General features: G+C 38.2%; 1 long non-coding RNA gene across 1 annotated transcript in view; it reads left to right on the forward strand.

Annotated features, from left to right (window-relative positions):
• LOC128314316 (uncharacterized) overlaps nt 1–26,366 on the forward strand; it is a 413,194-nt gene extending 386,828 nt beyond the window's left edge. Inside the window, exons 3-5 of the long non-coding RNA XR_008295822.1 lie at nt 13,133–13,166; nt 24,322–24,384; nt 26,244–26,366. This is a non-coding gene — a long non-coding RNA (uncharacterized LOC128314316). The remainder of the gene's footprint in view (nt 1–13,132; nt 13,167–24,321; nt 24,385–26,243) is intronic.
• The last annotated feature ends 788 nt before the right edge of the window (nt 26,367–27,154 follow it).

Consider the following 27,154-nt stretch of genomic DNA (forward strand, 5'->3'; position numbering starts at 1 on the left):
GGGACAATTCTTAAAAACCAATTAGGAAAGTACCTATGCTAAAATTCCTTTTTTTCCTTGTATAATTTTCCAAAATACCACTGTTGTTTACACCATTTAGATACACCAAATAATGTCAGTAAGTTAGGAAATAAAGGGAACATTGCCTTTTTCTCTTACTTACAAATTTGGTTTTGAACAATATGTTTGGACTGCCAATCTGACATCAAAATGCCTTTTATTTTCTCATCAATCTGGTAAGAACACTCTAAGATCTATATTATGTTGTGTTTAATAAAAGCCTATTCTAGGTTTGACAGGAAAATGGTTGATTTTAAGGATAAATTCTGACCATAAATGAGCTTACGTGAGTTAAGTTGCCAATCAGTTGGCAGAAATCAGAAGGAACGAATGGAATATACATAAGTGTCTATGTACAAACAGTAAAAACAGGCTTGTAAACTTTATGATTCTATTATTCCCAAATGTTGCAGTGCAAGACTAGAGAAGTGGTTTATATGAACCTATAGCTGATCTTTCTGAGCTGCAAGTTCACTGTTTGTTTGTTTTTTTAGTTCCAGTGATGTTACTATGCCCCTAAACTATGGAGCATATGTACATTTAAAATAAGTTTCTAAATATTGTGATAAAACCAAGCAACAAGCTGTTACTTAATATTGCATTGTTTATGAGGTTGGTGGATTGGAGGAGGGATTTTGTAAAGTATTCGTAATTTTGATGTATTTTCTCAGTTCTAGCCCAGTATGTGTTGAATACAACAGAAAGCATTTTCCAAGGCTGAGGCTTCTGCTTTCCAAACATACATCTCTCAAATCTGCTTAAGATGTTACTATGCAACCCAGCTTTCTTTTTTCATCCATTTGCATTTTCAGATGTGTTTCCCTCCTGCTCAGGTTATTAGAGTTGGCGGCTGCATGCTATAGATAGTGAGCCCCGCAGTACGTAGGTGCCTTCATGGAAATCACCTGCGGACGAGAGTTCCGCTTTTTTCACCTTATCATATCTGGAACACAGATTTGCTCTGCTCGTCATATTTTGGCATCTGTGAATCACCGTCATGTTGTCATATTCACAGTTACGAAGTAGCCGATGGGAAAGGAGCCAACTACTTGAGGCGCTTTCAATGAAAAAAAAAAGTCTGATTTCAGCATTATTCATTGGAAATGCTATTTGTGAAAGCATTTACTTCAGTTTCTGAGATGCTGGCAATAACTTTAATAGGCAATGCATACTCCTGCTTTTTAGAAATGTTTCTATGTACTCTGGAGTGAAAGAACCAGTAATTACTGGAACCTACAGGTAAAATGACAAGCTGAGGAACCCAGAAGTGAATAATTAGCCATGATTTACTTATATTTTATCAATAGTACCTGCTAATTAAATGGACAGTGAACAAGTCATGCCAATACAGGTGATGTATGATAATTCTCTGAATCATAATAGTCCCTTATAATTTTATCTCATTTTCTCATACCTGTGCATTTAAGTGAGCAAACATCACAATTCTTTTAAAACTATATTTCGTAACAAGAATTCTGGGTAGATGCTGAAAGATTATAGCAAGTTTGTTAAAATAAAAGATTTTACTTTCATTTAATATAGTACTCTGGCATAACTCTATGCAAAAATACTAAAATATTTTAAGACAGAGGATTCTGTTTTAGCTCGATCGAGGAAAGGCTTATCAACAAATTAAGTCCTCATCTTTTAATAGATGAGACTTTATTCTTTAAGAAGGGCCTTTCATAATCAACAAACAAGCACACACACTCCTATACACAAATCCCCTCTATAACTTCTAACAACATTTAAGTTCTTCCACATCATCTCAAACCTCGTGTTGAATTTATGAATCTTCGCAAAAGTTTCCACTGGTAATTTTAGACAAGGTTTGCACTAGTATCTGAATGATTTGTGGTGACAGGTGGCAGCACTAAGGCAAATATCCCAGAAACGCCATCAATTTACAAGGGAGTGTGGAGCTATTTCCTTAAGTCAGCATTTAGACAAATTGCATTTTATGAATACTAGCTCTGGTAGTATAGTTTGGAGAAGAAATCTCAAAGGGCTGTATGTGGTCCAACAGTTGTGTAAATTCCGCATGTTGAAATTTTACCTAGTTTCATAATGAACAATAGCTTTTAACTGTGCGAAATCGACATTTTATACAAAGTCATTGCCAAATATATGTGGCCACAGACCACCCCCAGAGTTAACACAGTCCCCCACAGAACACATTTTGTTTGGGAAGTCTACCTTGAGTGAGGAAACTCATTATAATAGTTCAGAAATATTCAAGTGACTTTCAAAACAGAGGAACAACGAGCTAGATCTTTGTCTTGAAGTGACTAGCTAATTTTTTCCAGCCCAGTTCTTCAAAAATGAATCATCATAGGGGCGCCTGGGTGGCTCAGTCAGTTAAGAGACTGACTTCAGCTCAGGTCATGATCTCATGGTTTCGTGAGTTGAGCCCCGTATCAGGCTCTGTGCAGACAGCTCAGAGCCTGGATCCTCCTTTGGAGCCTGTGTCTCCCTCTCTCCCCGCCCCTCCTCCACTCATACTCTGTGTGTGAGAGTGTGTGTGTGTGTGTGTGTGTGTGTGTGTGTGTGTGTGTGTGTCTCAAAAATATATAAATATTAAAAAAATGAATCATCATAATAATCTCTTAGTAATTGAGACCTACCCCCAAGCTGTATTAGTCAGAGGAATTCCAGTCTTTTTCAGGGATTGCACTCCCATATTTTCACAAGGGAAGTGCCTGTGTTTCCAGTCTTGTAGAAGGAAGTAGCAGATGTGCATCCATGATTTATAGGGACATGTGAACTGTTTTGCAGAAATACACCCACATTCGATGATAAGATCTTAAGAAAGAAGGCAAAGATTGATGTCTCTAATATAAAGAGTTTCTACAAATGAGTATGAAATAGACCAAGAGTCAGAAAACACACAAACAGAAAACCCAAATACCATGTATAGGTAATTTCTGGAAAAAGGAAATACAAATTATCTATATGAAAAGTTTGCTTTCAATAGTGAACATGAGATGCAAATTAAACCAATAGTGAGAGGGTATTCTTTTTGCCCATCATGTAGTCAGAATTAAAGGAACGTTCACATCTAGAGCTGGTGAAAATTTAGGGAAAAGGACACATTTCACTAGTGGGGTCATGGGTTATTTTTTTTAAATATCTCTTGATAGCAATTAAAATGATGTCTATATGTTCCTTGACCTAGCACATTTAGCTCTACAGGAAAAATACGTAGATTTACAAATTTAAAATGTCTTTTGTGACTGACTCTTGCAACCTTTGTAATCTCTTATCACCTGTCCACCTCGAAACACATCATGTTCAGGTCTGTCTCCTAACTTGTGTGCTATTAGGTCAAGTGTCACAGCTACATTACTCACAATGGAGCTTAAAACTGGAATCAGCACTACCTTTAGTGGGCTTGGATCTCTGAACTTGCTGCCATTGCTACTGGGCAAGATGAAGATGCCACCAACCCACCTCGTGACAGTCCCACAAGGCTTTCTGTTCCCAGTAGCCTCATGCTGTGCTTAAATGTAGGTCTCTGTGGTCTTGGGAAGTGAGGCAAGTCTCCCTGAACCCCTTCCCAAACCTTGACACTAGAACTTTTTTGGAAACTCATTTGATTAACACACCAATAGCACCTCCTCCCCAAATGCTTATAGGATGAGAGAGGCAGATAAGAAAAGTTCTAATACAAGCTTGCACTACTGATCTTTTTGTCCTTAGAGTAGAGAGGAGCCCAGACTGCTCCTACCCTCATAATAACTTTGTTTTCAGGAACACTACCCTTTTCTTCCATCTGCCTTTGATGAACAGTGGCCCAGACATTGGACATGTTTGTAATACACTACAGTTTGGTGAGGGTGGAATGCAGGTAGGAGCTCAGGGTACCATGGAGGTACCTTTACCCTTTATGCCAGTTCATGGGAGGAATTTTTCTCAGCCAACCTTACCTGCCTCTGGCCCCTTAAGTTGCAAGCCTCAAACACACCTAATTATATTGAGGAAGGGCTGATAATCAACTTTTGTCAGTGGTCAGACCTTGTCCAAGCAAAATGTCCTGCTAAGAAATTTCAAGCTGATACAAATTTTTAGATTGAAGCTGACTTGTGACTCTCTTCTTTAGACCTAGATCTAGAAGTGATTATATTTCTGTCCTTGTTTACCTAATCAAGCTCATTCATAAGAGCCACATATGCTTACTCTCTCGTGCTGGCAACATCTTCTATGGGATTCTAATCTACCATACATATTGGGTTTAATTCCTTCCTAATCGTTGTCTTTGCTGGATCTTCTTTCTCAGCTTCTAAATTTGGAGTCTGCTGGGGTGAACCTTTATACTCTTGTTTTCCTTTTCCGTGGTGAGATCACCCAGGTCCCAGGTATGGAAATCAGTCGTTGTTTTCACAGCTAAATATAGACTTTCTGCCCTGTGATCATTAACCCAGCGCAATTTTGCACTTACCCATTTCCCACTCCGTGCTATTATGCAGTGCGTGGAGACATTTTTGTTTGTTACAGTTGGGTGGGGGAGATAGGGTCATCCAGTGGATGAAGGCAAGAGATGCTGTGACCATTCTGCAGTGCTCACATGCAGAGGACAGCACCTGTAAAAACATAACCAGCCTACAGGTGAATAATGTTGAGGTTGAAAACCCTGTAGCCTATACGCATTTTCTAGAACTATGCACCATTACCCTTAAACGTCAGTGTGTTCCTCACACTTGATTTGGCTAAAATAAAAATCTTTATCTACTTTCCCAATTATGGTTTTTCCTCTTTTAGTCTCTTCTTCATAAAAGGCAGCATAATTTATTTTGCTGCCTGAAACCTAGGAATGGTATTTAATTCCTGTTTTTTCCCTCAATCTCCCTTCCATTCCGTCAGCAAATCCTTTGAGCTCTACCTGTAAGCTTGACTCTAGCATCCTCCATTTCTGGCCATGGTAGCCACCATGCCCAACCCTTCATCCTCTCTGGTTTGGTCTACTTGAATAGCATTTTAACTGCTCTCCTGGCTTCTTCTCTGGACCCATGCTATCAATTCACCAAACAGTTGAAGAATTATTTTAAAAACACAATGGATCATGTAATTCTTTTTCCCGAATTCCAGTGCTCCCACTTTGTACTTTGGAAGTGGCCCTTAGGTCCAAACTCATTTCTTATACCTTACACCTGCCCATTTCTTAGACCTCATCCACCAGCCTCCTCACTAGGAAAGGTTTTTTTTCTTCTCAGGGTGCAATATTTTAATCTTCCTTTAAGCTGTCCTTCTTTGTGTTTCCATTTTTCTTAGTACTTATGCTGCTGGACCCTCCCAGACTGGTGGCTGCGTGTCATTTCATTCCTTTCTTAGATCAAGTACCCTGTCTTCCATGTCTCTGCAAAATAAAACGGCGTCTCTCAGACACTGGCACTGTATGTCACCCTGTTCTCTTGTGCAGTACTTAAGACTGCTTTGTTCTTTTTTGGTAGCTTTTTAGATTTAGATGTAACTGACATATAACATATTAGCTTTTGTTTACAATATAATGACGAGATAATTGTATGTATTGCAAAATGACTACCCCAATGAGGCTGTTTAGCATCCATCACCATACATAGGGACAGATTATTTTTCTTGAGATGAAAACTTATAAAATTTGTTCTTAGCAAATTTAAAACATATAACGCAGTATTAACTGTAGTCACCATGTTGTATATTACATCCCATGGCTTACTTTACAGCCCCGAGTGTACAAGCTCTTTAACTCCTTCACCTATTATTCCATCTACCCCCTTCCCCCTTCTGGCGAGCACCAAACCATTCTCTGTACCCATGAGCTCAGTTATTGTCTGTTTTTTGGTTTTGTCTTTCTGATTCCACGTATAAGTGAGATCATATAGTATCTGTTTTTCTGTTTGACTACACTTAGTGTTTTGTGTTGAAGGTCAATCCATGTTACCACAAATGGCAAGATTTGATTTGTAATGGATGGATAATATTCCATGGTAGTTAATACACATTTTATCTGTTCATCCATCAATGGACACTTGGGTTGCTTCCATGTTTTGGCTGTTGTAAATCAGCAGTGAACATGGTGCAGATAGCTTTTCAAGTTAGTGTTGACATTTTTCTTTGGATAAATACCCAAAAGTGGAACTCCTGGATCATATGGTAGTTCTAATTTTCATTTTTTGAGGAACTGCTGTGGTGGTTTTCATAGCATCTGTACGAATTTACATTCCCACCAGCAGTGCACAAGGATTCCCTTTTTTCCACATCTTTGCCAATGATGGTTACTTTTGGTCTTTTGGTAATAATCCATTTTAATTTGTGGAAGGTGATAGATAATACCTCATTGTGGTTTGGATTTATATTTCTCTGATGATTAGCGCTATTGAGTACCTTTTGACGTACCTGTTGGTTTCTATATGTCTTCTATAAAAAAAAAAATGCTCATTCAGATTTCTGTCCAGGGTTTTTTTTTTGCTATCAAGTTTTATGGTTTTACAACTAAATATGTATACATATATATGTAAGATATTAACCCATTGTCAAATTGTGATCTTCAGTTATTGGCTCCCATTTGGTAGGTTGTTGTTTCATTTTGTTGATGGCTTCCTTTGCAGAAGTTTGATATAGTCCCACATGGGTGTTTTTTGCTTTTGTTGTTCAATCCAAAAAGTCAACTTTTAAGATCAATGTCAGAGAGCTTACCACCTGTGTTTCCTTGTAGGAGTTTAATAGTTTCAGGTGTTAAATTCAATACTTCAGTCCATTTTGAGTTGAATTTTGTGTGTGGAATAAGACAGTGGTCCAGTTTCATTCTTTTGCATGTGGCTGTCCAGTTTTCCCACCACTAGTTATTGAAGAGACTCTTCCTCAGCGTATATTGTTGACTCTTTGCTATAAATTGACCATATGTGTGGGTTTATTTCTGGGCTCTCCGTTCTGTTTCATTGATTGAGTGTGTGTGTGGGCGCACGCACGTGTGTGTGCTTATGCCAATACCATACTGCTCTATTTTTCATAGCTTTGTAATATAGTTTGAAGTCAGGGAGCATGATACTTCTAGCTTTGTTCTTTTTCTTCAAGATATGTTGGCTATTCTGTGTTTTTAATGGTGGCTTCTCGGGGCACTCAAAGTTTTGATGATGGCACCTTCCTGTGTTTCACTTAAGTTGTTACTCAAAAAATAGTGGTTACATTAATAGTGATCTTTGAGCAATACCGATAATTAGAGATGACACATTAGCTGTTAATAAGACTAATAAAGCTTAGTAGAGAAGCAAGAGATCCTAATTCTAAAATTAAAAAGATTGCCAAATGGTATGGTGGTTCCATATAAGATGATACACCATGGGCAGTTCTTTCCAGAATTTGCTTTTCTGACAAAAAATGATTCCCCACCCCCTACCTTGTAATGGTCTTTTAGAAATAATCCAATATTAACTTATACTGTATTTATTCCTGTTTACATTCCAAGTAGATTACAAGTAGTTTTCAGGTGAAGATTCTTGTTTATCTTTGTATCATTTATGGTACAGTATCAGCCAAAATAAAAGGCTGAGGTTTTTCTGTAAGACCAATGTAGTTCAGATTTTCTGCAGAGTATTCACAATGAGCTTTTGCTACACTTACATTGTTTCTTACTGTCTGATTGTGTTCTGGATGTAGGATAATTGAGGCGTTATGTCATTTCATATTTAGCAAAGCTCGATCTTGTATCATTTGGTAATATTCTAAAGAGTAGAAAAATAGATTGGCTCAACACATTATGAAAGCTAACATCTATTGATCACTAATTATGTGTTCAAGCTATATTCTAAATGCTTTATTATACACGAACTCACTTAATCCTCAAAATGTTCCCATGAGATGCTGATTATTGTTCTCCTCCTTATGCATTTAAGGACATAATGCCAGAGAGAGTTAAGTAACTTGCTCAAGTTCAAAGTGCAATAAGTATTGAGGTCCCCTTTGAACTCAGGCAGTGTGAAGCCAAAGTCAACATCCTTAGTCTCTGTCCATTCACTCTGGATAAATACTATGTAAATTGACTGTTTAAAAGGCTTTGTACCTTTAAAGTAATAAAATTCTTTCTGTCTAAATGCAACTTTTTAAAATTCTACAAGTGGATTTTTTGCTGTATACGCTGCACAATTAAACATGTCTCAACCCTTCACTAACTTCAATGATAAATATTTTTGCTTTATTGTATGCATGACCAATTCGTGTTTTTTAATCCTCTTTGAAAATTCAAGACTTTAGATGAAAACACTAACACAGCTCTCCATAGTAGAGTGGGGAAGGGTGAAAACCAGGAAAATAAATTGTTCTCACAATTTATCTTGGCAGCATAATGGTCCCCTTCTAGCAAACAGCAAAATAGACAAGACATGACATGCTCTTATTTGAGATAATCTTTTAAGTTTGGTGATGATTAACAATCCAAATAAATCAACATGAACAAAGTTTAAGAATAGAAAGGTAACAAAAAACCCTTTAGTTGTCCTTTCTATCTAAAATAATACATTTGTTATTTATAACCACAAAGAACCATACTAATTTTTACAAAAGGCTTAAGATTCAACCTATTCGGTAGCAACAGATTCACATAACAACCATGAAATGCACAAATGAGAATCTACATGAAAAGAATATGAGAAGCCAGCCTGAAACAAATAAAAAATTTAGAGTAAATGTCTTGCTAGGTAGCCGGTTTAACGTTAAGAGCCATCTGGTCTCTTTTCATGCACCATATCCACTGTTTTCACCAACATAGATATGGACATGGTTTTTGATTTCCTAATTAAATGGAATCAATGTAGAATGGTGGGGCAGAGCTGCACACACACGCGCACATACACACACACACACACACACGTACACGTATATATGTGTGTATTTATGCAGTATATGGTTATATAGATATATACATATATAAGGTTATATATACACATGCACACATGCATAATATTTTTGTCACAGTAGTTGCTGGTCAATAATTAGTATTCAAAAGTATATGCACCAAGACAACTAAAATGTTCACCGGAGAGATTTTTTTTTTATATACTAAATCTTAATTTTACATTATTTCAGCTAATCAAATTAGATACCATCATTGCATCACAGATGAAGAAACTGTGGTAATTAGGCATGAGTTTACAAAGCCAAAGAGCTAATTCTATTATGGGAATGAAATTTTCTGTCAAGGAAGTTAAAATAAAATCCTTCTTGGACCACACAGCAGCTGTATGACCTTGAGTTTTCAAATATCTTAGTTTTTATTTCCTTAGTTATAAAATTAGAGTAATGTGTATCTAGGGGCTGAGATGCCTGCTGAATTTTTTGTTAAGCTTCAAAAGTCTGAAACTTTAACAATCTGAAACTCATTGTCATCTCCTTTCATTCTTTTTTTCTAAATAATCAGTAATTTGGTTATTGGTGCTTTAGTCACTCAAGCTAAACACGAGTCACCCTTTGTTCTCAGATGGTCAGAACTGTCTATGAATTCTCTCTTTTAAACACCTGGGAAATCTCCTTTCTTTTCTCCCCTATTGACTTTGTCCCAGTTGAGCCTGTCACCACTTCAATTTTAAATTACTGCCACAGTCTCTTCACAGATGTGTTTCATCCCACTGTAAGCATCGTTCATATCGCTAGCCTGATTATCAAAACCAAAAATATGTTCTATACATTCCTTTTTAAAATCCTTTATATCCTTCAATTTAAAAAGTAGACTTATCCTAACACTGCCTAAAGATCTGGGCCCTTCAGCACTATTTCCGGTCTTCTTCCGAAGGCTCCCTCTAATTAGGCCAAAGTGATCTACTTAGTAATACTCTAGGCTGTCAGGTTTCCTGTGTCTCTGGCCTTTATCTATCGGTTTGCCACTGTCTGATTAAATCCCATTCAGACTTGAAGATTCACACTTTCACTTCAACCTCCAAAGAAGGGAAAATAAATGACCTTGCTAACCCAGTGTTTCAAGAACATCTCTCTCCCCCATCTCCCTGACGTGCACGCGCGCGCACACACACACACACACACACACACACACACACACACACACACACACTCAACCAGAGTACTAAACATAGAAAAAGAAAGGTGGCCTATTTGAAGGACCCAGATTCTTATGTAGTCATTTCTTTATTTACCCATCTCTTTGGAAAGTTGAAAGCTGATTATCTGAAGGGAATCCTACTGTTCTTACACTAAAACTGTGCTTGGACTTCACCCTGAAATCTTCTCAAAGAGGATGTTTTGTGTATCTGGTTACGAAGAGGGTGGGGAGGTCTTGGAAGTGCTGAAAGTCCATTTCTTTTACTCTCCTCCTCTCCAGTCCGTAATCAGTACGCTGGAGTGAAGGAGTCCATGTCAGCTGTGGCAGTCCTTGGTTGGAAATAAGCCGACGAGTGTTGAATATGTTGGTGGCAGAGAGGAGCTCATCAAGAGACTGAAAAGTGGCAGTTCCTGGCTTGCCTAGAAAGTAGCCCAGATAGCGTTTAATTGGTAGCTGTAATTGGGCTGTGTGCCAGCTGGTGATAACCTTGGATGTTCATTGGATACTGTGTTGATTTTTAGATGTTTAAAGCTTTTCTCTGTAGTTTAGTAGAGTAAAACAACAGTGAGGCTATTTCACATTTTACTTGGTGTAACATGTTATATGAGTCACCCTCAGCTTTGAAAGCTCATCAACTGTTTGCATTTTGTCCCCTCGGTTAAACGTGAGGAGCCTTAACCTTGCTACCCTCTGTATAAATGCTGACTTTTCCTCCATGGGGGGTTGACCATATGCCCAAGGGTGTTCAGACCCGTCCTGGATCACATGTTCTGTACTGGCATCTAGTCAGCTTAGTGCCTTCTTTCAGTTCAAAACTCTCCGGTTAGATGATAAATGTTATGTTTCTCCATAGGGGAACTAAGCAGAGCTCAACACTTCTCTCTACAGTATTTAAAAAGGGAACACTGAGCAAACCACAATCACTAGATTGTAAAAGAGACCCAGTTTAGGATTTGTGGGAAGACTTTGAAGAAGGAATGTTTGAGATCTGTAAGTTAGGTCAAGAGTCACATGGAAGGGCTTCATCTGCTTTCACATTTGCCAAGGTCCTGACCCTGAGACCAAAAAGAGAGAAGCTAATTTGTGGAGTGGGGTGGGGGTGTATGCAAAGGGCCATTGCCCTTTAGTATTAGGATACAAGAGTCTGTTGTGAGAGATTAGACCCAGGGGTTCAGCAGGATTCAGAACAAATCTTGGAAGCCATGTCAAGGGTTTTCAAATTTGCTCTGTGAGTACTAACAACAAAACATACTGCAATATTTAAGAAGGACTGAATTTTGATTATATCTGCTTTTATTATTTTTTTTGGAAGAATACCGTGACACATATATAGATAATTGATTAAGGTTAGAGTAACTTGCATGAACAGCAGCAGAATGGTGGAGACCCTTTAGCTCACTAAAATGATAGCATCGTGCGGGATTATGTAAACGGAGCTATGGTGGTGGTTAGTGGGAGAGGCAAACTGTTTATTTTTAAGAATTCACGGAACTCAACTTGGTACTATTTTTTTTTGTCCTGAATGCATTTATTTTTATCAAAGCAAAGAGGTATCTGGAAATCATGTCTGTGGACAAGTAAATATTTCTGTTAATTGTTTCATTTACTCTGAATCCGATTTTCCCTTAATTGCTGGGAGGGCTCCTTCAGAGTGGGGATTTGGCCCCTTGCTGGCATCGGGCTCCCACAGCAGCACAAGGAAGCATGGAGCCCACAGTGCACAGCCCTCACAGGGCTGCAGCCTACCTTGGGGAGCCAGCAGCATTACCAGGCTGGACTCTGTCCATCTCTGAGCAACCCTGAGAAACCCTCCCCGTTTCTGAATCTGATCACAGAATCAGTCTTGGACTACAGTCAGAAGTGGTTTTGCTGTTCAGACAATTTAACACTCAAGTGAACTCAGATGAATTTACAACAAGAGCTACCCCTGTTTACAAATGAGTCTCTAAATGTTTATCAGTTTTTCAAGCCTTTACATTTTCCTGGTTGTAAGAAAAACTCGTTGAAGTAAAATACAAAGAACACAGTTCAGTTTGACCACATTTGTTTGAGTTCCAGACTGTTTTCAACCATTTTCAAGGAAATTACCAGCCACCTGGGATGGGTCTGCGGCTTTTTTGGTTATCAGTCTTTGTTACTTGGTTGTTTTAAATAAAACTCAGCCAATTTTTTTTTCTTTTTTTTCGTGTAATTTGAGGCATCTGCATGTCTGCCTTTGTGACATATACACACAGTTGGTGGAGGGGGTGGTGGTGATAACACATGTATAGTATTATATAATGAAACAAGCCAAACTCCCAGGAAAAGTTTTCCCATCTTTTAGATTTTCACTTCTGAAAAAACAAGTTTGAATCCTATGGGAACGAAATAACCATCAAGAGTTTCTTCCGCTACCAGCATATCCCTCCTTTGCCTCTGATTAGGATAACATATTATATTGATTCCAGCCAGCTTGTTTCTTTTCTGCATATTACATGAACCACGACTATATTTTACCTCCATGATATTTATGAGGGTATCGTAAATAAAAAATCTCTTAGACTTGAATGTAGTTCAGTGAGAAGTACATAAGAGACTCAAATAACCAATGTGACACTTGAAGATTTGATAAAAAATAAAATACCACCAGGTAGAAGTTATTTTGAATTTAGTGGAGATGAAATCCTCAGTGACACCTAGACCTTAAAACTTCTGTATAGACATTAATTCACATGCTTCTCATTATAGTCGGGAGGGGAAGATGCTGGGATCTACACCCATGACCTGGATAATGTGCCCTGTAATTTCTGCTTTTTGCTCTCAGACATGAAACTCATTAGCTTTTGTGATTTCAGTGAACATGCATTTAACAGAGAAGCATTTAATTATTACGACCAAGGAGATGATTTTAATTTGTACTAAAAAAAAAAAAAAAGAAAAAGAAAAAAAAAACTTAATGGAATCAAGAAAAGTTTTTAAAGTTGCTCTGTAATTGTGCTGACTATAATAGTGTATCATCCTTCATATTATTTACTGGATACCAATAAATGGTATGTTTTATTTTAACAGGTAATTTGCTGCCAGAAGTGTTTTCTTCCAAAAGGTAAGTGCCTTTTAAGAAATATTATATAAAATTATCATGGTTTCCTATTTATAGCTTTGAAGGGCCTATTAATTTTAAAGCCCCGTGGCTGACAGCTGTGATGTTCAAAGGCAAGGATATATAGTATTAATTATCTTAAGCTCCGGATTATTGTTCATGATGCAGACTTTACGAAGAAAAGACCAACTGGCACATTTTTCTATTTTGTAAGAATAATTAATTAACCTGGTGATTTTAAAAGAAATACTTGTTGAAGTAAAATACAAAGAATACAGTTCAGTTTGACCACATTTGTTTGAGTTCCAGACTGTTTTCAACCATTTTCAAGGAAATTACCAGCCACCTGGGATGGGGCTGCGGTTTTTTTGGTTATCAGTCTTTGTTACTTGGTTGGTTTAAATCCGAGAATAGCTTCGTCATTTTGAAGTTTAAAAATGTTTAACTGACAAAATGTTGCAAGGTAGGATAAAAAACTTTTTGCTGTGAAAACATATTTGCCAATGATATGATATGTAGTCTTTACTTGAATACATACACATTTCAAAGTCTAGTGATTTATTAGGTTTTACCAGGAGTTAAATGTTACTGCTGACTCAACCTCACATTTAGATTTTGAAGAACCCATTTAGTAATAAACTAAATACTTAAGTATAGTGTATCTGTATTACGTAGTAGGAAATGACTATTGAACGGGTTTGTTTCTTAACTCGCCTTTCTCCAAGTATTCAGTCAGGCACTTAAAACGTAATGGATTTATTATTTACTGTGTACCTGGCATCGGGTCTGCATTGGTGTAAAAAGTCATGGTATAGTTCTTCAGAAGATGCCCTCCAACAGGTCCCATAGCCGTCATCGATCTCGATTACTCGTCTTGGCTCTAGGTCTCACTTAGTGATATTTGTTGGTGTATAACCATCACTTTTTTCTTTTCATACCTGCGTACTTGCTTTCGAGAGAAACACATTGCCCTCGAGGCATTTGAACTCTGCCGTGGATTATAGTAACAGAGTGGCTCTGTGTGTAATTCTGTTGTTAAGATGAGTAAATTCACAAATGATAGCTGTTTTCTTTGCCTAATAGTTGTTTCTTTACCTGGCCTCAATTTCTACGATCAGATGATAAAATTAGTGTGGTATACAACATGCTAACCATCCTGTCATTTTATTGAGTTAACAAAGGCATGCATTTTGAAGAGACAAGAAATACTATTACTTTTAAAAGCTTTGGAATATTATGGCAGGAGCGCATAAAAGTGTTAACGAAGTGATCAAGTATTTTCAGTAATCTGCAATTCTTCCATGCCACTGGGGACATTAGCTATCATAAAATTACAACGGAGTTCTGTGTGTAAGTTTAATCTTCACATGTATATCATAAGTTATACAGCCGTCACAGTCCGTGTTCAGACTACATTACTACTCTGGATCACTTCTGTGCAAAATATTCAGATATTTCCCAGCTTTTCCCTTCTCTCCATACAGAGGCTCTGGTGAAAAGAACACAGATTTGGGGTCAATTAAAATTCACTTTTATAAACCTCGCTTCAGCTTTCACTAGCTATGTGATCTCTTAGGCAAGCTCCTTAACCTCTCTGGGACATTTTCATCATGTTTCAAACTGTATATAAAAATACCTATGTTAGGGGCACCTGGGTGGTTCAGTTGGTTAAGCTTCTGACTCTTGATTTCTGCTCAGGTCATGATCTCATAGTTCTTGAGATCAAGGCCTGTGTCTAACTCTGCACCAACAGCATGACATTGGTATTCATTCTCTCTCTCTGTCTCTCTCTCCCTCTCTCTCTGTCTCTCTCTCCCTCTCTCTCTCTCTCCCTCTCTCTCTCTCTCCCTCTCTCACTCTTTCTCTCCTCCCTCTCTCTCTCTCCTCTCTCTCTCTCTCTCTCTCTCTCTCTCTCTCTCCCCCCCCACTCTCCCACTGTCTCTCTCTCTCTCTCTCTGTCCTTCCCCTGATTGCACACGCTCACTCGCTCGCTCTCTCTTCCTTTCTCAAAATAAACTTAAAAAATAAAAATACCCATGTTGCAAGACTGATGTAAAGATTCTGAAAGTGTTTAGTTACCGGCTTTCTTCTAAGAGTAAATCTCTTACTAGGTACACACAGCCTCAGACAAACTCCTTATTGTTCTCTCTGATACAACGATGATGTTATGGTGTGCTTGGTCCTTTTTCTTTCGTGACTGTAAACTTTCCCTTGGGTGCACTTACCTGGTAAGATATTGACATTTTGGAAATGGAAATGAAGGCATAGTATCTTGTTTAGCTCTGGGTAGAGATGGTCGCTCTGTGATATCCATGCACCCACCCGGGGGATTTCCCTGTGGGTGCAGGTAACACAACTCTGATTTCAGCGGCTCCTAATACATCTCAAATACTCCCTTCTTGTCTTTCCTTCACTGTCCCTACTTAGACTGTTTGCTCTCTAGGCACTCCCTCTTCTTTATCTACTGAAGCTTGGAACTGGAGCCCTATTCTTTTATTCTTTATTTAGGAAAAATCGCTTTTTTGCAGTGCTTTCTCTTAAAACACTGTTGGGGTAATTGGATAGTGAAATAGCTGACAATGGTTCAATAGCCTTCCTGGGTAATACTTACATTTTAATGAATTTCTGTAATGGCTTTAACGTAAATGTAAGGGGATATGATGATCTCTGTGGCATGAGGAATAGTTTGAGGCCAATAGTCTTGCCCAGGCAGCCCTATAAAATAAAAGAAAAAAAAAGTGGGGTTGCTTTCCCTCCACACTTAGTATAAAACTTACACATGTATACAGGACTTCTCATTCATACTCTTTTACTCTCCTTCATCTTTCTCCCTGCCTGTAAAACAACAACAAACACCTTTAAGCAGATATGATTGATATCCAGGCCTCTTCCGAAATATCTCAACCGATTTTCCTCTATCCGTTCTAAATCTTCTCTGTGCTGGTTTCTAACCCATTATATTTTATCTGTTTCTTTCAAAACGTTGAGAATAATTTACATCTGTAATCATGTTTCACTCGTCACAAATTTTCACACGCCTTGGCCAAATGATTCTGTTATGGTCAGGAGGACTTGGTACGTTTTGTATTTCTGATCAGGACTGATCAAGAAGTGATTTGGCAAAAGTTGGAAAAGCCAAGATGGGTTCACAACGGGACTTCTGATGCCCAGTCCAGTCCACACATGCAGATACTTAATCACGTGAAAGGACTTTATATGCTATTTTCCTCCTATGGATTTATCCCTACATAGGAAAATAAGAGAGGAAAAACAAACAAAACATACTGCACGTGGTAATGTGACTCAGCTCTTCAGAAAGCCAGGCTCTCACCAGGCTACTTGCCAGGATAAACTCAGTGTTGACAGGGAGCTGGAATGTTTTCAGTGTTTTTATAGCAAAAAGCGAGAAAGAAAAGAATTTACCGGTGATAAATGAGATACCCATTTTTAAATACCATTTTCTTGAATAATGGAATGTATTTATGACATCACTAAATTTCTTGACAATATAGTGAAAGGCACTGCATGCTTAATTTCGCTGGGCCGGGCTAACTAATCTGGTAAGGAAAAACAAAGGCCATGGATTCCCTTGAGAAAATTTTAATTGACCTTTAAAGGTCGTTCCAAGTGCTTTAATAATACAGCATTCAGAATATTTGGTATTTGTTGATTTTATCTCAAAGTTATACATTGGTTTTATTTTTCACTCAATCAAAAGAGAGTATGAGGTCCATGTGCTTCGAGAAAATACCTTGCTTCTTTTCCATCCTTGCTTGCACATGAGTGTGAAGGTCCAATGACTTGCTTTACCCTTCTTGATCAAGGCCTACTAATCATGTCTATCATAAAACAGTTTTTCCCCAGTCAGTCAAAAGGATGTTTTGCCCTTAAAAAAAAAAAAATTTGTTTCTGTTGTTTTTAATGGCAGATGTCTATTTTGACAAATGTGTAGAGTTTAAACAATCTTGAGACTAGGATCATTCTCAAGTTAGACGTCTATGCAGTGAGTTTATCTGGGATTATAGGTTAAAAGTTGGATGGGAGTGTCTCTTACGAGGATTTTAACTGTATAGGAAGCACTCAAATCACAAATCAACCTTTCTGGAATCCCGGGTGGCTCAGTCAGTTAAACGACCGACTTCGGCTCAGGTCATGATCTTGCTGTTCATGCGTTCGAGCCTCTCATCAGGCTCTGTGCTGACAGCTCAGAGTGTGGAGCCTGCTTTGGATTCTGTGTGTGTGTGTGTGTGTCTGTCCCTCCCCCCACTTATGTTCTGTCTGTCTGTCTCTCAAGAGTAAAAAAATATTAAAAAAAAACGTGAAAATATCTTAATAAATAGATAAAATTAACCTTTCTGAATAAATTTCTGTCATCATGCAATTTTTCCCAGAAGACTGAAAAATACAGATTTTTCTCTTGACATCTAGAGTGCCCTATTGCACACATTCTTTAAACCCCACATCATATACTGTAGGTTTCCTCTCCGTATTTAAAGGTACATCTCCCTTTTATTTCTTGATCATTACTTTGAGTCGGTTTCAATAATCGTGAAAGTGTCTGAAAAAAACGTTGTATGAAGTCCTCCTGAGCCATAGTACTTTCCTTTCATTTCTGAATCAACTCTGTGCTTCTTTGTACCTTCCAACTTTTGACGAGTTTTCACTGGCACTTTGGTCATTAGCATATTTATGAGGCCTAAGTTACATCAGTGTTCCAGGTAAATATTTAAAGCACACACACACAAAAAAGATGTTTTTCTTTCCAATGCGTTTCTTTCTATGTAGAATAAAATTCCATATTTATTCCTTTTCCTACATACTGTCATTGCCTTTATACATTCACCTTGAAGTAAGTATAAACTTCTCTCCCTCAACTCCGGAGAATGATTCAGGGGAGCTCATAAGCCACCTTTCTGTCTTCAGAATTCCCAAGGATTAATTTTCTTCATTTAAACAAACAGAACCAGTATAAAACCTTCATATTGAGAATAAGTATCCATGTTAAAAATTGAATTATAGAATAAAGTGGACCTGGGGATAGTTTTCTTAACACAATAAGATTTGCATTGTAGAAGCAATACTGATTGTATCTACTGAGTTACTGTGGATGTGAAGAAGAAAAAAATTACCATAATTTGGTTGTACCACCCCTTGACATAACTACCACTGACATTCTAGTGTGTTCTACTAGACTTGCTTAGGCATTTATTTATACATAAAAAATTGCACCTGTGACAGTAGAGCCCTAACCCCCTTTTTAAGCCATATGCTTTGCCATCCTGCTGTCTGTGTCCCCACAGGCACAAGGGCCTCCTTTGCTTTCTGGCATCTTTTGGTTCAGGGTGAGAGAAAGCCTGGAAGAAGAAGAGAAGGGGAGCGGACGGTGAGATCGGGTTTTTATTTCCCTGGCTCCCTCCTTTTGTGGTTGCCTCAAGCAACCTTGACCACAGCCCTTAGTTCCTGACAATGCATGCTTCCAAGCCCCCTCTGCTAGCTTCTAGGAATGGCTCTTTCACTGGTCTCCTCCATACTAGGGTGGGGGAGACATCCCCACTGGAACCCGTGGGTTTTGTGAGTGCTCCACCTACATCGCGGCAAATGGTTCCTTTCTTGAACCATCTGAGAGTTATGCAAATTTGAGTGTGCCATCTGTTCCTAGCTGGGACATTGACTCATACTGTAGCTGATAAATGGTTTTATTGCCTGCAGGTTGTTTTGGTTTTTGGGTGTTTTATTTTTATTTTTATTTATTTATTTTTTGTCTACAGTATGTGTTGAAAGTTCTTGTATGTTGATAGGTGTCATGTTACCATAATCTGATAGTGGTTTCCTGATACATGCATACCACAATTGAGTATTTACCTTGCTTTCTATTCTTCATTAGTGATGGCCATGCCATAAGGAACATCTTTGTAAACCTGAACATCCTCTATCATTTCCTTAGGATATGTTCCTCTAAGTGAACCGATAGTAGCTTCCAAATGGCATTTTCTTATTTGTGCAGCAGAGTCATAATCCAGTCTCGTGGCCACGCTTCAGCTGTCCTATCGCCAAATTACCTCAAGCAGGTCAGCAGTCACTTGTATGTCCTACTGCTTGAAAATGTGAGACACTGGATCTCCAGGCTCTAGGATTTCCTCAGGATACATACTAATTTCTGTTTATTCATAAGGTTATCACCCCATTTTGCTTAAGTACCCACAGAAGCTCCATTATGCCTTGAAATCAGGCCAGATGGAGCCATAGAAGCTCCTGCCCACAGACGGCTGTTCCATTCTGTGAAGGGCAATCTGCTGGAAACTGCCAATGTATGTCTGTCACCCTCACTCCTGCCTTACACCAGCTCTTCCTTTGTCAGGACATGCAGGAAAGGAATGGAGAGGAACTGAGAAATCCAATTTATTCAAGAATACTTGGGGACAAAAGTATGAACATATTCAAATGCTTGCTTGTTACATTAATAAACAGTGTCCGTTAGGAATTTTATGTTCATTTAAAAGTTGAATGATGGGGTGCCTGGGTTGCTCAGTCTGTTGAGCATCCAACTTTGGCTCGGGTCATGATCTCACAGTTCACTGGGTTTGAGCACCTCACGGGGCTCTGTTCTGACAGCTTGGAGCCTGCTTCAGATTCTCCCTCCCTCCCTCTGTCTCTGTCTCTCTCTCTCAAAAATAAACATTAAAAAGAAAAAAGTCAAATGATTCCCTACAATCTTTGTTTTTCACCCTCCCATAATAATTTAAGATTGACCACTGGGGCCATTGCTTTAATCACATAATGGCCAGTCTTCATGTTCCTAAGGAACTGAAGCTGTTGAAATGAAAATATAAAGAAAAAAAAATTGTTAAATGGAATGATAAATTTCATACAACCCAAATACTCACTTTGTAACTATCGTAATGACCTAGGTGATACAAAAATTGTCACCAGAATTATCAGCATGTTTCTACATCTTGGCTAAAAGCCCAGAAAGTATGGATTTACAGAATGAAAATCTGGAGTGTGTTATAAAAACTATAAATACTATTCTCATGGAGGGAAATGTGTATTTGGAGGCAGAAACTCTTAAAAAGAAATTGTACAATTTTCATAAACATAATTTTCTTGAAGATATTTTCCTATCTTATTTAGCTCTGGTTAACCGAAATAAAATAATGATTGCTCCTGGAAAACAAAACCAAATTAAATACCTGCCCTCATTGTGGAGGTTCAGTACTTTTTTTAAGCTGATTTATTTATTTTGAGAGAAAACAGACATGTTTGGGGGGAGGGGCAGAGACAGAGGGAGACAGAGAATCTCAAGCAGAACTCCCTGCTCTGAGCACAGAGCCTGATGGAGGTGGGTCTCGAACTCACAAAATTGCGAGATCATGACCTGAGCCGAAACCAAGAGTCAGTCGGATGCTCAACTGACTGAGCCACGTAGGGTCCCCATGACTTTGAGTATTTTATGTGTGTTTTTCAGTCTTGGTTTCTCCAGAAAGTAGACCTCAGACCATGTTTTTCAAAGGTACATGAGGTTTCCATTAGATTTTTATGGAGAAAGGAGTTTTCATCCTATAATCTTAAAAGGTTAATCTATTAATGAGATCCTAATTAACCATCTCATAATATTGTGTGTCATGCAATTTCAAGTTGTACTTCTGTAGTTGATAAGAAATCACGTGGGGGGAGGGGAAGGAGAGAGCAAAAAGAGAGATCCGTTAAATAATGTGTTGATGGTAACTTAAAGCCATGTGAAGCCCCAAAAGTTGAGCTCATGGAAGTGTCACTATCCTTAGAATATACACAGTTGTTGGCTGCATTAAGTTGTTCTGTGACAATATCACAGCCGTGTGAAATTTATGAAAATCCTCGCTGAAAAATTCAATCATATAGTTATACTGCTGGTGACAACTTAGTTTTATCTAAACAACATCATCAGTGATAACGTATTAAGCCTGGTGTTTTGATAAATGTAAGCTTTACATTTTTATTGATGTATTTTGTGATTTTTTAAAAGTCCTGTAAGGGCTAAGTTTCTTGTTACACATAATTAAAAAATTATTTTACATCAAAATGAGTCATTTGTAAGAGAATATGATACATGGTACAATATGTGATATATGGTACATTCTTGACAAATTTTGTGAAACACTACCACCCAGAATCAGAATGATACTTATGTCTCAACCAGGCCCTTTCCCTGTACTGGTTCTCCCATGTATTCAGCTAGCCATTAAATGTGGAGGTTAAATTGTAGTCTCCTCTCCTAAAGTAGCTCAGGAATTTCTGCAGAAAATAAGGGCATTTGTTAGGGTATACCCAAAATTTCTCAATGCACCATAAATCTTGATTAGTGCCTAGAAATCCAGAAGTTACTTTGCAGAGATGGAAAGAAACCCCATGAACAATTAGGCCACTTCATTGTGAATCATGAAAGGGTTGGAAAGATGATTAAATCCCTAAGCACACTGATACCCAAGCTTATCAAAGTGTGAAGAGCTCTTGAATTCGTGGCTGAAAGATCTACTTGAATATTTCTAGGTCCTTCTTGGCCTGTGGGTCCATTACAGGGAAACACTTGTAAGATTGCAATGGTTTGTAATATTATTCCCTGTTAAAAATGTTGCACATGATTCTTGACTTGGTATTTAAACTCTGTAGTGCAATAGCTCTAATAATTTTGCCTCCTGTCTACCAGTCAGTCTTATGTTACAGGATCTTTCCTGGCACTACTAAAAACATCCTCTCTCTAAAACATTTTTTCACTGGCTTGATAATTTTCCATTCTTTTCATGTCCAAAGGTCTTAACATGGCATTCAGTGTCCATCCCTAGCCTGTCTTTCCAAATTTTGACTCCCTAGTCCATAGCCTGACCCTCTGTTTCAAGAAGGGTTTTTTAGGGGCGCCTGGGTGGCTCAGTCGGTTGAGTGTCTGACTTTGGCTCAGGTCATGATCTCACGGTCCGTGAGTTCGAGCCCCGCGTCGGGCTCTGTGCTGACAGCTCAGAGCCTGGAGCCTGTTTCAGATTCTGTGTCTCCCTCTCTCTCTGCCCCTTCCCCACTCATGCTCTGTCTCTCTCTGTCTCTCAAAAATAAATGTTAAAAAAAATTTAAAAAAAAAAGAAGGGTTTTTTAGTCATTGATACTCAATCATGTCTTGCTCAGCCTGTCTGGTATGCATCTTTTGGTCTGTACTCTCTAATTATATTTTCTATCTCTGAACCCCTTTTTACATAATCTACAGATTAGTAGTTTTCATTGATAGTGTTTCCTGGTATTTCAAAATACTTCCCATGTTCCTCCCGTTAGATTAAAATTTGGGAGGCAGTGAGGTTTGATTTCATGTAGCATCTGGAAATGGTTTTACCCCTATAATAGCAATCCATGTTGTGCTGAATAAATGTCTTAATTTTGATTTTATATTTCTTAAAACTATGAATTGTTAAATTGCATTGCCTTGTTCATATGCCCTGTTATAATGTCTAGAATAAAACCATGGATTCCATGTGGGGGAAAATACTTTGCAGGGAAGTAAGAAGACAGAAACTCTAAATTAGCTTCATGATAATGGAATATGGATCTCGATATGCAAGTGAGTGATTTAAGAACTGTGAACTGTTAAACTCCACACCTGATTTACCACATCACCCATGTTATACTAAGTATAAAATGTGCAAACAGGGAAAATACATTTTGCAAATCTATAAATACCTGTCGATTTCTGTAAAATCATTAATACAAGTAACTTTTTGAGTATAATTTATCTTCCTTCAACACACTATTATTTGTAGGTATAAATTAAGACAACTTCATTTATATTATACACAACACATACCATGATCTTGACCTAATACGTTACTCTTTTTGTCTGGGGGGAGAACTTTGAGAAACTTCCTCATATTTTTTCAGACCTCACCTCTATCAGGGGATGCAGGAAGTGTCAGACATGTTCAGATCCATGGTCCAGTCTGAGCCAGTCCAGAATATTGTCTTTGGGGGCGGGGGGAGTAAGAGAAAATGATGGCACACTATAATGTCAAAAAAGCATGTTCCTCTCACAAAATAATTCCAGTGTCCTCTGCAGAGGGTCACCGATTTGCTGGTTTTGGAAAAAGCGAGGCAGGATGGTATGATACCGTCTAGGCTCAATATGCTTCATTTCTGAGAACTCTCGCTTATAGTTCCTGTCATGATATAAATACCCATGGAAGCCGGGACCACAGACATGTCACTACCAAATGATAGCAACACTGAATGAAAACAATTTTGTTCAAAAAAGGGCTAGAACAAAAGTAAAGTTGGTATGCAATTTAGATCAGAAGCTTTGAAAGAGTGACAGTTTGAAATATTTTTTAAACCGAAAATTTCAAGAAAGCTTTTATGAATATTGTAATAGCATTTTAAACAGATGATTTACATAGAAGTAAATACACTTTCAAAAGGATGTTGGCCTTTATAATTACATGTAGCCCTAGAAAATCTAGAGTATCAACATTCTGAGGATTCAACCATAGTGTAATTAACATATATTTGTTTGTTTTGCACATTGGGGGCTCTTTCATTTCATTAAGGCAACAGAATGCACATTAATTTCTCACTTGCTTCTTCAGGAGCATCCAAAGTTAAAAGTGCTATTTCATTAGGCTCTGACCTTTATAATTCTGCCTCTAAACAACATCCTTATTAGTAAAATATGATGGAAGTGCCTGTAGGGTAGAAACAATGAATATTTATTTAGGTACTGGCTTTTGGCCAATTTTTCTGTACCCTAAAGGCATAAATATTATATACCAGAGCATTTAAATTCCTGTGCAGTTAGGATTTTTTTTCTTATCACATTTGTGAAAGGCAAAAGTATCTGTGTGACACTTTGAGGAACTCATTTGTCAAAGGCTGACCTGTGCTTGGAAACTATAATAGGCATTTCTATTCAATCATGAAATGTTAAATAGGTATAAATTCTGGTTAACCACCTTAAGTTAAATAGTTAAAATATAAAGGAGGGTGTGCCCATTACCTCAGTCTCTTAAATTTTAGCTAGGTGGCTTCTATAAAACAGAAGGAAGTAGTTAAAATGAATATAACTTGCATCCCTGAAGTCAGTCTTTGAGACGGAGTGTTGAAAGCTGGCAAGCAATTTTTTTTTTCAGAACATTGTCTTTGTTGTCATTAGGCTTTCCTGTGGAGAATGTGTTTGCCACACCTCTCAGCAGAACCACCATAATTGAATGAACAGGTAAGTTGAATTATGGATGTCGAAGTCACATCTTGCTAAAGGGAACCAATAGCATTATTTTCAAAGCTGTAACATCTCCTTGAACAAAATGCTGGGGCTGTTTCAATGCAATAGAATCCCCATATTATTTTTTCTCATTTCTTGATTTTTAAAACGACTCTCAACTGCATTGCCATGGCTTCAGTGCTCACATCTGTAAATCATTTGTCAGTGACGAGGGACAGCCTGAGAAACGTCCAGTATTCATCCCCTGCCCTTCTTTGCTACTACTGTTAACCTTTGTGTTTGCGTATAATACTCATTTCTCCTTAAAAGTTTTTACTAAAGCATTAGGCGGTTATAAAACGAAGGGACTGAATTTTTAGTAATTTTTAGTAAGTGTTGTGTACAAGTAGGAACTTCATGTCATTTTGATACTAAACTTTTCAGCATTAGTTAAATGTACTTTTTCTTCCTGTGAATTTGAAAACACACTGCAAGTGTCCCCTATGACGTACTTCCATCTCCTTGGCCTTACTTTTATTTGGGTATAGCCTTTCTTACGGTATAACCCCCAATACCTAGCCTCTGTATCAACCAATTTACTGCTGCTTATCCGGTATACAATAAAGGGCAGTTATTGCCAAGTAGCATTCACTACCGACAGAAACCATGGGCCTACACGTTCCGTAATAATTTCGTAAATTACCTATACCCCGGGCATGGAGATAAACTTACTCAGAAAAGCCAGATATGTGGATATGAATTAACTATGTGCAGTCAATGCAAATAGTGGTAAGAAAATAATTCCTTTGTAGGAAACGGTAACTACAAACAAGTAGCCAGACAAGGAGGAAGAAGTTGTGGGGGGAAATATCCACGAGATTGCAGGAGCCATTTGATTCCAGTAAGAAGGTTCTGTGCAAGAAGGAGAGGAGCCCATGCAAGCCCAAAGTTTGCCTGACAGGAAGGAAGGTTGATTGAAGAGTGTGAAGCCAATCATCAACACACAGATTGGCTTCTTCTATGTGCAGGGAAGAGGGCTAGGTACAGGAGAGAGGCGTTTCTGAGATGAGAGAGGGTAGTCCTAGCCCTTCAGGAATGGAAAGTCCACAGAGAAAGGCAACATAAAAGAAAACCCAACAGTATCAGTGGAAAGTACAGTGCTTGAAAGTCACGTTGAGAGGTTTGGATAATAGAAATCCCAGGAAGCCAGGGACTGGTGAGCAATATATCATATGAGATAATGGATATGAAAATGCTGTGTAAACTGCCAGGTGATGTAAAAATGTGAGATAGAATCATTATGTGGCTCACTAGAAAGAAATCTACAATTTTCTGGCTAGCCCTTTTGAAAGTGATGTATGAGTTAGCCTGGGGAGCTAGAGGTTATAGATCCAACCACCAGTCGGATAATGGCAGCTGAAGCTGACAGAGGATAACAAGGAGAGCAAGAGTCCGGGATTGTTAGTGAGAATTTGCATTTTCTTCATATTATGCCTTCAAACAGAGTTCCTAATATTCACAGCAGCTAATAACAGGAGTTCATAGTTAGTTGTGCTTCTAATGATACATTTACAGTGCTCCCCCAATTACTATTACTGACGGTAGAGTTCTCAGCCTGTCCACAGTCTGGTTAACATGCGTATATAAACCATATTATCTGCATATGTGTCAACAGTGGTTACCAAGCTCCCCTGGAATTCTATTAGTAAAAATAAAAATTCATACCCAGTATAAATATTTATAAATCCCTCACATGTATTTTATACTAATATATTGTGTGCCTTATAAAACATTCATAAAACTAAAGGCAAAAAGGAGAAGAATAAAATATATTAATTGAAGTTCTTTTTTTTTTTTTTTACTGTGCTCCGTAGATCATCTCGCACACCCAGAATTCTGAGTTTGCACCTCGTTTTGGTGACAGTTGAATGACACCGTGCCATAGTCCGTGACCGTTTGTAGTAAGCAAGGAAATGCTATTAGAACACCCATGTTCATTTCTTGCTTGAGAGACCTATATGGTTACTTCTTTATGTAGCATTCTTAACAAGCACACACTGTTTTCTTTATATATCGCTGTCTGCTAGGTGAGGACATAGAAACTGCTTCAACTTTCAGCCAGTTTCGTGGTTTCAGGCAGCCCTCTAGCAAGATGGGGCTTGGGGGCAAACAAATAATGAGTGAAGGTCAGTGAGATTTTTGTTTCAGCAGGAGCTGGTGGGCCCTGTAGAACAGCTTCCGTCTGTGAATACAAACAACACATGGAGCCAGCCCTGACCATCGGGCATGTTTTCCAAGACCTTTCTGGATGCCTCAAATGGCAGATGGTACCGAACCCTACCTATACCACGTTTTCTCTATTCATGCGTACATACACACGGTGAAGTTTGTATGTTGGGTCACAGTAAGAGGTTAGCAACAATAACAATAAAACAGAATGGTTTTAACATCAGGTTATAATAGAAGATGCATGCATACGTGGTCTCTCAGAATATCTTAATGTATTGTACTCAATCTTGTGATGCGTGAGAGGACAAAATGCTCGGAGGACGGGCTGGAGTGGGGTGAATGAGGTAGGAGTTGTGTTGTAGCGCCAGGCTGTGTTGAGCACTGGTTAATAGAGACCAGACCCTCAGATAGGGGGTCAGATGAAGGAACCTACTGTAATATGGGTTTAACCCACCCAGGCAAGGCCGTAGCACAATATTGGAACTTGTTCCTGTTTCGATTTTGCATTTCAGCAGCTTAGATCATTGCCTCTTCAATCATTTCTCTTTTATGAAAG

Source organism: Acinonyx jubatus, chromosome B1, assembly GCF_027475565.1.
Source record: "Acinonyx jubatus isolate Ajub_Pintada_27869175 chromosome B1, VMU_Ajub_asm_v1.0, whole genome shotgun sequence".
NCBI classification, from domain to species: Eukaryota; Metazoa; Chordata; class Mammalia; order Carnivora; family Felidae; genus Acinonyx; species Acinonyx jubatus.